Source organism: Pelobates fuscus, chromosome 1 (genome assembly GCF_036172605.1).
Source record: "Pelobates fuscus isolate aPelFus1 chromosome 1, aPelFus1.pri, whole genome shotgun sequence".
Classification (NCBI taxonomy): domain Eukaryota; kingdom Metazoa; phylum Chordata; class Amphibia; order Anura; family Pelobatidae; genus Pelobates; species Pelobates fuscus.
Window position 1 is genome coordinate 101,054,736 of NC_086317.1, and position 12,353 is coordinate 101,067,088.

The window sequence follows — 12,353 nt, forward strand, 5'->3', positions numbered from 1 at the left end:
CGTTAGACAGGAGATCACAAACTACTTCCTAACCAATGACACCCCAGACATATCACCAACGACCCTATGGGCGGCCCATAAGCCAGTAATCCGGGGCCACCTCATAAAACTGGCCACACACTATAAAAAGAAAAAATATGAAAGACTAAAAGACCTCCTAAAACAGCTCCGCAAAACGGAAATGCAAAATAAACAAACAGCCACTCAAACCACGACAAGAGACTTACAAGAAATAAGACGAATGATTAGGGAGCTAATGGTTGACGAGGTCAGCAATGATATCCGCCACACGAAAAGGCTCTTTTACGAGAAGTCCAACAAAATGGACACCCTCTTAGCAAGAGCCTTAAGGCCCAAAACACATAAGACCACAACTATAGCGGTAAGAAATAAACAGGGAACGATCCTCACCAACCCCGACGACGTCAACGTCGAATTTACACACTTCTACACCAATCTTTACGGCCACTCACCTACCCTAACTGAGACCAATGCGGAGTACATGGGAGAGGTCATGACGTTTCTAAACAAAGCCCAACTCAAGAGGCTCCCCGCCAACCTGATGGAGCCGCTGGGAGCCCCCATAGACTTGGAGGAAGTCATCCTAGCCATCACTGGACTAAAGGGTGCCAGGGCCCCGGGGCCGGACGGGTTTGACGGCACATATTACAAAACCTTTAAAGAAGAACTTACCCCATACCTAACTAAAATGTACAAAAAATGGACAGAGGGAGAAACACCACATCAAGACCTCACGACAGCAGACATTACCCTCATCCCTAAACCAGACAGAGACCACACCCACATTTCCAACTATCGGCCCATATCCCTTATCAACATTGACCTCAAAACGTACGCTAAACTACTGGCCAATCGACTTAACCCACTGCTCGCCAGATACATACATGCGGATCAAGTGGGCTTTGTCCCCGCCAGGCAGCTGTATGAAAATACGCGGAGGGCAGTGGACCTCATATGGAGGGCAGAGAGAAAACAAACGCCTACTCTGCTCCTCTCCCTGGATGCAGAGAAGGCGTTTGACAGGGTCCTATGGCCATATCTATTTACACTACTCCGACAAATGCACCTACCAGACACATTCCTCACTGCAGTACACGCCTTATATATAAACCCCAGAGCACAGACACTAGTGCAGGGAACGGCGCCACGCCCCTTTGCACTTAAAAACGGAACACGTCAGGGATGCCCGCTGTCCCCCCTGTTATTCATCCTGGCCCTAGAACCTTTACTAACACTTATAAGGGAATACCCGGGGATACAAGGCGTCCGGATGGCAACTGAAGAGTTTAAAGTATCGGCATACGCCGATGATATATTGCTGACCCTTACTGAACCTAAAGACTCCTTCCACACCTTCTAGAACTCTTAGACGAATACAAACGCGTCTCGGGGTACAAGATTAACGTTGACAAGTCAGTGGGCATGCCCATTGGAATCTCCAACCCAGACGCTGCCGAGTTGGCCCAAACCCATGGACTAACCATCACCCAACGACCAATCAAATACCTAGGGGTTGCACTCCCGCCCAACACTAACGACATATATACAACCAACCACCAACGCCTACTGGCCACGCTAATCAAAGACCTAACCCATTGGAACAACAAACCCATCTCGTGGATAGGAAGGCTACACAGTGTAAAAATGAACTTACTGCCACGCCTCCTGTTCCTCTTCCAGGCACTGCCGATAAGGGTTACCAAAGGTGACCTCAAGCCATTACAAACCGCGATAGACGACTTCGTCTGGGCCGGGAAGAGGCACAGGATAGCGAGACAAACGCTGTACACACCCAAGAGCAGAGGGGGCCTGGGCCTCCCCAACTTACACGCCTACTATTTATCGGCACAACTAGCACAAATAGTGGAGTGGCATTCACCACCCGACATCCACAGATGGGTCGACTTAGAGACACTACTCATGGGCACTGATCTCCCACAGTACTGGATATGGGTTCCAAGACAAGATAGACCGCCAATATCCACAGCATGCCCAGCAATCCTGAACTCCATCAGGATCTGGGATTATGCAGCCCACAAACATGCACTCACACATCCCATATCGCCGCTCACACCATACCTACGCAACAAAGCGTTCCCACCCGGCCTAACGGCTAGAGATTTCAAAGGCATCAAAAACACGGGCATCCAAAGATACCACCAACTATACCATAACGGCGCACTCAGAACTTTCGAGGACCTCAAGGCATTGGCCCCTCTGACCACTAAAGATCATTTCCGTTACATTCAGCTCAGGGACTTTGCCGGAAGCGCGCAAGTAAGGGCCGCAGCCAACACTAAACCAACCTTCTACGAAACACTATGCGTAGCAGAAGGACCACGTACCGGCCTCATCACCCGCCTCTACACACAGCTTAGCGCACCATCAGATAAAACATACACTCCCACATATGTCACACAATGGGAAACTGACTTACAACAAACACTGGAGGGAGGTGAATGGCAAGACATATGGGAGGCAGCGACAAAAGCATCCATCTGTGTACTCCACCAAGAACAGTGTTACAAGACACTCATGAGGTGGTACACCACACCGGTCAAACTATACCGCATGGGCAAAACAACCACTGATACCTGCTGGAGGGGATGTGGGGAGAAAGGTACATACCTACATATGTGGTGGACCTGTCCCAAAGTAGTGACCTATTGGGAAGACATAGCCCAACTGCTGACAGCAGTACTAAACAAACCAATTAGACCGGACCCCTGGTCTTTCTTAATAGCCCGACCCGTTGACAACATGACCAATAAAGAGCAGAAATTGCTCAACAAAATCACATTAGCCGCTAGAAGAGCCATGGCTCAAACCTGGTTACAAATTGACATGCCACAAATGGCCAATGTTACCCGAAATATCAAGGAGGCCCACCTCATGGACAAATTAACAGCACAAATAAGAGATACCTACCCAATTTTCATCAAAATCTGGGAACCATGGGAAGACTACACAAACCGCTGAGAATGCCACCGATGACCTGACTCATACACTCTATGACTTGCCGAGCAGGACCTCCCTGGGCAGTTCACCCCGAGCCGGATATACCCTGAACCCACCCCTACTCCCATTCCCCCTCCTCTTACTCTCCCTCTCTATCCTGCCCTCCTAACAGGTCATTTTGTAGAAACGTTCATACTACTGGAGAATGTGCGATAAGTGCCTGAAAAGATCTGCATACCCTATGTACAAACAAAATGTGTGAAACTACTGAGATGTTACCCTTATTCAATCACGTATGTAAATCTATGTACGGATATATCCACACACCTGAATGTGTGCGAATACCAACATAACCCATGTGACCACCTTCAACAACACAGATACGCACGTAGCACACGACGTATCAACCTGCTTCCGCCCTACTTTAGCAACAAAAGTGCGCTACTCATCTCTGACACCTCAGGTTTACCTATACATATCACCAGATTGCAGAAGCCGCCCAGGGAAAAGCGAACCTAGGTACTTCGCATAAGCACTACAAAACATAGAATCTAGAAAAATTATGCCGACTTATGTGACAGGACAGGTTTAAAGCGGCACTGTCATGCCGAACTTACCTTTCCTCAATCTCTTCCTCTTCTACCCCTCTCTCAGGATCTGTTCTTCTTTTCTTCCTGTCTCCTTTAGTTTTCTTTAAAACCATAAGACAAAGTAGGGACTCTTTGTCTTATGGGATTCCTCCGCTTGACCAGCTCTGACCAGCGGAGGAGCAAAGTGTGCTTCATTTCCGCTGGTCAGAGCAATTTTCCCATGATCCCTAGCTTTCCTCCCTGTTCCCACAATGCTTCCTGTCAGTATTGCCGAACGTCCTGTCACTTAGACAGAACGCCGGCAAAACTGCCGAATTGCATCCTAACAGAATTCTCCATTGGTGTTAGGATGCAATTCGGTACTTTGTTTGTATCGGAATTTCATTCTAATGAATGAAACTCCGATCCTATTCATTGCCGCGGCTGCATCTTGCAGCCGCTTAGTAGATAACTCCCTAATTCCCACGGTATCAGGGAGCTATCTACTAAAAGGCTGAAAGACCTGAATTGGTCTTTCAGCCAACTTTACTAATACTAAGTAAAGATTACTTAGTATTAGTAAATAATATGCCCCTACTCGCTATACCGCGAGTAGGGGCATGTCTAGTAAGCAGTGAGCAGCCTGTGGCTGCTCACTGTAAAAAACAAAAAACAATAAACACCCCCCCTCCCCTGCGCGGGGGTTAAAGATTGGGGGGGGGGGGACCTACTGCCCCCCCCCCGGCCCCCACCCCTGCACGGTGGGTGGGGGCCCTAATAAAACAATAAGGGGGGGGGACCTACTGTCCTCCCCCCGGCCCCCACCCCTGCGCGGTGGGTGGGGGCCCTAATAAAACAATAAGGGGGGGGGACCTACTGTCCTCCCCCCCGGCCCCCACCCCTGAGCGGTGGGTGGGGGCCCTAATAAAACAATAAGGGGGGGGACCTATTGTCCTCCCCCCGGCCCCCACCCCTGAGCGGTGGGTGGGGGCCCTAATAAAACAATAAGGGGGGGGACCTACTGTCCTCCCCCCCGGCCCCCACCCCTGCGCGGTGGGTGGGGGCCCTAATAAAACAATAAGGGGGGGGGACCTACTGTTCTTCCCCCCCGGCCCCCACCCCTGAGCGGTGGGTGGGGGCCCTAATAAAACAATAAGGGGGGGGACCTATTGTCCTCCCCCCCGGCCCCCACCCCTGAGCGGTGGGTGGGGGCCCTAATAAAACAATAAGGGGGGGGACCTACTGTCCCCGGCCCCCACCCCTGCGCGGTGGGTGGGGGCCCTAATAAAACAATAAGGGGGGGGGGACCTACTGTCCTCCCCCCCGGCCCCCACCCCTGCGCGGTGGGTGGGGGCCCTAATAAAAACAATAAGGGGGGGGGGACCTACTGTCCTCCCCCCCCGGCCCCCACCCCTGAGCGGTGGGTGGGGGCCCTAATAAAACAATAAGGGGGGGGGACCTATTGTCCTCCCCCCCTGGCCCCCACCCCTGCGCGGTGGGTGGGGGCCCTAATAAAAACAATAAGGGGGGGGGGACCTACTGTCCTCCCCCCCGGCCCCCACCCCTGAGCGGTGGGTGGGGGCCCTAATAAAACAATAAGGGGGGGGGACCTACTGTCCTCCCCCCCTAGCCCCCACCCCTGCGCGGTGGGTGGGGGCCCTAAATGAACCCCCCCCCCCATCAAGGTGACTAGGGGTCCCAAGCCCCTAGTCACCCCCCACCCAAAACATTCTATCCCCTACCTACCCCCCTCACCCTAAAAATAGTGAGGGGGGAATAAAATAACTAACCTGTAAAAAAAAAAAAATTAAACTTGCCATTTGACGTCTTCTCTTTTCTAAATTCTTCTTACTTCAGCCCCCCAAAAGGCCAAATAAAAATCCATAAACCCGTCGCACTTTAAAAAAAAAAAAAAAAAAAAACGAGCGCAAACAAAAATTAATCCATCTTCACCCATGGAGGGCACGCCGCGTACTGAGCTCCGCAGGGCGGGTCAAGGCTTATAAAGCCTTGCCCCGCCCTGCAATTAGGCTTAGAACACAATGATTGGTTGGTTTAAGCCAATCAGAGTGCTCTGTGTCATTTTACACAGCGTGGGAAAATTCAAAAGAACTTTCCCACGCTGTGTAAAATGACAGATCACTGTGATTGGATGGTTTTCAAGCCATCCAATCACAGTGCTCTGTGTCATTTTACAAGCGTGGGAAAATTCCAAAGAACTTTCCCACGCTTGTAAAATGACACAGAGCACTGTGATTGGATGGATTTCAAACCATCCAATCACAGTGCTCTGTGTCATTTTACACAGCGTGGGAAAGTTCAATTTTCCCACGCTGTGTAAAATGACACAGAGCACTGTGATTGGATGGCTTGAAATCCATCCAATCACACTGCTCTGTGTCATTTTACAAGCGTGGGAAAGTTCTTTGGAATTTTCCCACGCTTGTAAAATGACACAGAGCACTGTGATTGGATGGCTTGAAAACCATCCAATCACAGTGATCTGTCATTTTACACAGCGTGGGAAAGTTCTTTTGAATTTTCCCACGCTGTGTAAAATGACACAGAGCACTCTGATTGGTTTAAACCAACCAATCATTGTGTTCTAAGCCTAATTGCAGGGCGGGGCAAGGCTTTATAAGCCTTGACCCGCCCTGCGGAGCTCAGTACGCGGCGTGCCCTCCATGGGTGAAGATGGATTAATTTTTGTTTGCGCTCGTTTTTTTTTTGTTTTTTTTTAAAGTGCGACGGGTTTATGGATTTTTATTTGGCCTTTTGGGGGGCTGAAGTAAGAAGAATTTAGAAAAAAGAAGACGTCAAATGGTAAGTTTAATTTTTTTTTTTTTTACAGGTTAGTTATTTTATTCCCCCCTCACTATTTTTAGGGTGAGGGGGGTAGGTAGGGGATAGAATGTTTTGGGTGGGGGGTGACTAGGGGCTTGGGACCCCTAGTCACCTTGATGGGGGGGGGGGTCATTTAGGGCCCCCACCCACCGCGCAAGGGTGGGGGCCAGGGGGGGAGGACAGTAGGTCCCCCCCCTTATTGTTTTATTAGGGCCCCCACCCACCGCGCAGGGGTGGGGGCCAGGGGGGGAGGACAGTAGGTCCCCCCCCCTTATTGTTTTATTAGGGCCCCCACCCACCGCTCAGGGGTGGGGGCCGGGGGGGAGGACAGTAGGTCCCCCCCTTATTGTTTTATTAGGGCCCCCACCCACCGCTCAGGGGTGGGGGCCGGGGGGGAGGACAGTAGGTCCCCCCCCTTATTGTTTTATTAGGGCCCCCACCCACCGCGCAGGGGTGGGGGCCAGGGGGGGAGGACAATAGGTCCCCCCCCTTATTGTTTTATTAGGGCCCCCACCCACCGCGCAGGGGTGGGGGCCAGGGGGGGGAGGACAATAGGTCCCCCCCCCTTATTGTTTTATTAGGGCCCCCACCCACCGCGCAGGGGTGGGGGCCAGGGGGGGAGGACAATAGGTCCCCCCCTTATTGTTTTTATTAGGGCCCCCACCCACCGCTCAGGGGTGGGGGCCGGGGGGGAGGACAGAAGGTCCCCCCCCCTTATTGTTTTATTAGGGCCCCCACCCACCGCGCAGGGGTGGGGGCCGGGGGGGGGGGACAGTAGGTCCCCCCCTTATTACCATTTTTTTTTTTTTTACAGTGAGCAGCCACAGGCTGCTCACTGTTTAGTGGACATGCCCCTACTCGCGGTATAGCGAGTAGGGGCATTGGGGAGATTTTAATCTCCCTTGTCCTATTATGGGGGTCATATTGACCCCCATAGAGTGAGGGGGGACATGGGGGGCTTAGGAAGTGGCGAGGAGCACTGCTCCCTGCCGCTTCTATAGTTACATATTACAAGGAGGGAGCTGCACGCCGGTAGCTCCCTCCTTGTAATAAACTGAACGAACAAACTAACACTGATACACAGTGTTAGTTTGTTCGTCTGATTTTTTCTATTCATTCATTCGTCTGTCTGATGAATGAATGAATAGATGAAATTCCCGTTCGCATGTCCAGGTGTTTCACTGGGCATGTGCGGGAATCTCACAGTCTGTGTAGTGTGGGTAGATGACGTGTCCCACAGGGACTTCACCTACCCACACAAAGATGGCGGCGCCCTGAATAAAGATCGGGGCAGAAGATAAAGAATTAAAAAGAGGTAATGTGGGGGGCTTAGGGGCATTTGGGGGTGACTAGGGGGTCGATTGGATGTAGTGGAGGCGGGAGGGGGGTTAAAAAAAAACGGGATTCGGCATGACAGTGCCGCTTTAAGCACGAACCAACGCATTCACTAAGGGTAACCAACTTCTACGACTCTAATCGACAGCACACCTGACCGAACCTGTCTGCAATATAGCACTTCATCGTACTTTTCTAACAATAAATGAAATGTGCATGTTTTCTTATTTACCCTAATATACTGTATAATATTGTACTGCAGGAAGATTGCCTTTGGGGTACCTCTTACGCAATTGTTACCTGTTTACGCACTACAAAAATAAAGAATTAAAAAAAAAAGAATAGTCCCTTTGTCTATAATATTATATTATAATACAGCAGATGTTAAATCAGCTATAGATTAATATATTACTCATGGGCTTGACATATTTGCTCGGAGGATTCTAGGAGACAGCTTAAAAATATAGGAGCCAGATTTTTTAACTAACAAAGCTTCATTTTCAATGACAAAAATAAAATGCTTAAAGGGACACTATAGTCACTATAACCATTACAACTTAATGCAGTGGTTCTGGTGTCTATAGCCTGTCCCTGCAGGCTTGTCAATGTAAACACTATTTTTTCAGTGTTTATATTGCTGCTTAGTAACACCTCTAGTGACAGTCTCTCAGATGGCCACTAGAGATGATTCCTAGTCCAGTGTTGAACAGCGTGCAGCACCTACGTTCAGTGTCTCCATGCTTTGTGTGGAGGCACTGAATGTGCCCATAGCGATGCATTGTAGGCATGTGCATGGGGAAAATATTCGTCTCGGATTAGCATTCCGAAATTCGGGACTTCATCAATTCGGGTCTCCGGCAGTTCGGCACTTCGACACTTCGGCTACTTCGGCACTTGACCACTTCGGAACTTTGGCACTTCGGAACTTCGCCACTTCGGAACTTCGGATCTTAGACACTTCGGAACTTCGGCACTTCGGAACTTCAGCACTTCAGAAACTTTGGAACTTCGGCAACTTCGGAACTCTGGCATTTCGGGACTTTTGTTGCAGCCGCTTGGTAGATAACTCCCTAATTCCCACAGTATTAGGGAGTTATCTACCAAAAGGCTGAAAGACCTAAATTGGTCTTTCAGACAAATTTACTAATACTAAGTAAAAATTACTTAGTATTAGTAAATTGTGCCCCTACTCGCAATACCGCCTGTGGCTGCTCACTGTTAAAAAAAAAAAAAGGGTCCCCCTCCCTGAGCGGGTGGGGGCCCTAAAGTAAAAAAAGGGGGGAGGACCTATTGTCCTCCCCACCGGCCCCCACCCCTGAGGGGTGGTGGGGGCCCTAATTAAAATGGGGGGGGGACCTAATGTCCTCCCCCCGAGTGGTGGGTGGGGGCCCTTAACAAGAATAAGGGGCTAGGGACACCTAATGTCCTCCCCCCTGACCCCCACCCCTGAGCAACGGGGGCCCTAAATACAAATGGGGGGGACCTAATGTCCTCCCCCCTTGCCCCCACCGCTGAGTGGCGCGTGGGGGCCCTAAATACAAATGGGGGGACCTAATGTCTATAATATTATATTATAAGACATTAAAATGTTTTGCATTTGTATATCCCTCTGTTTACCAGGAAAAGCAAAAAGACAACATTTCTTCCACAAAATCAGTGGGGGAGAATGGAAGGGACACTTAAGCATACTGGGCTCCAACAAATGGCCTTTTCTTGCCTTCACCTCCTGGTTGGGGGGATGGACATTTTTAAAGTAATGAGAGTCACAATGTACCAGCAGATACCCAGAAATGGTTACCTAGCTCCCTAATGGAGTTTTTTTCTAGGCAGGAGGTTAGCCACACGCTCCTGTACATGCCATATAGTGTTTATTCCATATTAAGTAATGAGAGAGTAGGATAATTGTCTTTGGTAGAGTTGAACAGAAGATGCCAGTTATTGATAAGGAAGGGGAGGGAACTTCCGTCATAGTGCCTTTATGATATGATTGCCTTAAAGGACCACTATAGGCACCCAGACCACTTCAGCTTAATGAAGTGGTCTGGGTGCCAGGTCCAGCTAGGTTTAACCCATTTTGCTGTAAACATAGCAGTTTCATTGAAACTGCTATGTTTACATTAGGGTTAATCCAGCCTCTAGTGGCTGTCTCATTGACAGCCGCTAGAGGCGCTTCCACGCTTCTCACTGCGATTTTCACAGTGAGAAGACGCCAGCATCCATAGGAAAGCATTGAGAATGCTTTCCTATGGACTGGCTGAATGCGCGCGCGGCTCTTGCCGTGCATGCGCATTCAGCCAGGGACGTCAGAAGAGGGAGGAGAGTCCCAGTGCCGAGGGAGCCCGGCGCTGGAAAAAAGGTGGAGGCACCCTCAGGGCACTATAGTGCAAGGAAAATTAGTTTGTTTCCTGGCACTATAGTGGTCCTTTAAAGCAATAAATATGAGTAGTTAACAATACACTCCATTGGAAGTTTCAATATTTCTATATCATACTTTTGTAAAGTTCCCCCTTGTTGTACAAGCATAGTTTCACTAAACACATCGTAGTGGTATATTTCATCCCGCTTTTATACTGTACTTGATGATTACATGATTTTGCTATTTCGTGACGAAAAGACATGATTTTATAAAAGACAAAAAGGCGAGCATTGCATTACCCTTCTTTTACCTTCCACTAACAGCAGCAAAGAATAAAAAAAATAGAAAACACATAACAAACAGTGACCCCAGTCAATCCCAATCCAGGACCCAGTATAACCATAAGCACCACCCCCAATAAACTAGTTTATTGCATCACCCCCAAACTTTCCTCTTTCCTTGGTGATGTAAAAAAAAAAAAACAGAAGAACACACAATCCGAAAAACAGAGAACAGGAACCGTTCATAACCACAATCGAGCACAAGTGAATCAAACAGCATATATTGTTAAATACGAGACAAGCAAGAAGAAAATGTATAGACATGACTATAATTTTAAAGAAAAATCACATCAAATATACATGGTCCTTCCCTACAGCAATTATTTTAGAAAAAAGTAAAATCCTGGAATCTCTCCTGAAAAGGAAATTAAAGGAAGAAAAGAAGGAAGAGAGTGCAAAGAGGAAGAAGTAGGAAGGAGAGAGAAATGGAAGGAGAAGGGAAGAAGGAAAAGATACCTTATAATGACTTTTGACATTATTTTTTTCACTTGAGTAAAGAAGAAAAAAAATTAAAACTAGTTTATTTATAATGTCACTAATATTACTTATGATTTAATTTAGGTATTATGGCATAATAATATACATACACTGACCTAACTTATGATAATAAAAATTGAAACTCAATACTTCACTTTTGGAGAAAGAGATATTGAGAAAAGGAAATAGTAGGATTATTTAACATGGATATATAAAATGTAATGAAATTGAAAGAGAAACATTGCACTAGTGATAGGTGAATTAAAAAGAAAGAAAAAGAGAAAAAGGAAATGTCATTGTGGGTCTTTATATTTAACACATTGGGCAAATGATAATTTGTTAATTGAAAAGCACAACTATTTATTTCATTTGAATTCATATAAGGTGTAAATATATACGTCTATTCAAATTATGAATTTTCCAAGGTATACTTAACAGTTCACGACTGAGAGAAGGAAAAAAAGGGGAAAATAAAAAGTATAGAAAGGAATGGTTGATTAAGTAAATTAGTAAATGGCACTATCGGTATTTTATTACTTAGAGATGCGAGACTCATGTTTCAAATTATTATTTTTTCTCCTCGTTTCTATACAATACTAATATTACAGTGGGGTACCTCAAGGATCTGTACTTTGACCCATTCTCTTTAATATTTTTATTAGTGATATTGCAGAAGGTCTTGTTGGTTAGGTAGGTCTTTTTGCTGATGATACTAAGATATGTAACAGGTTTGATGTTCCAGGAGGGATAAGCCAAATTGCAAATGATTTAGGTAAACTAGAAAAATGGTTTGTGGCAATGGTTTGTGGCAACTGACATCTAATGTGGATAAGTGTAAGATAATGCATCTTGGACATAAAAACCCAAGGGCAGAGTACAGAATATTTGATAGAGTCCTAACCTCAACATCTGAGGAAAGGGATTTAGGGGTGATTATTTCTGATGACTTAAAGGTAGGCAGACAATGTAATAGAGCACCAGGAAATGCTAGCAGAATGCTTGGTTGTATAGGGAGAGGTATTAGCAGTAGAAAGCAGGAAGTGCTCATGTCATTGACAGAACACTGGTAAGACCTCACTTGGAGTATTATACGCAGTAGTGGAGACCGTATCTCCAGAAGGATATTGATACTTTAGAGAGAGTTCAGAGAAGGGCTACAAAACTGGTTCATGGATTGCAGGATAAAACTTAGAAGGAAAGGTTAAAGGACCACTCTAGTGCCAGGAAAGCATACTCGTTTTCCTGGCACTAGAGTGCCCTGAGGGTGCCCCCACCCTCAGGGACCCCCTCCCGCCCGGCTCTGGAAAGGGGAAAGGGGTTAAATCTTACCTTTTTCCAGCGCTGGGCGGAGAGATCTCCTCCTGCTCTCCTCCTCCGATCCTCCTCTTCTCCTCCCTGTCGGCTGAATGCGCACGCGCGGCAAGAGCTGCGCGCGCATTCAGCCGGTCACAT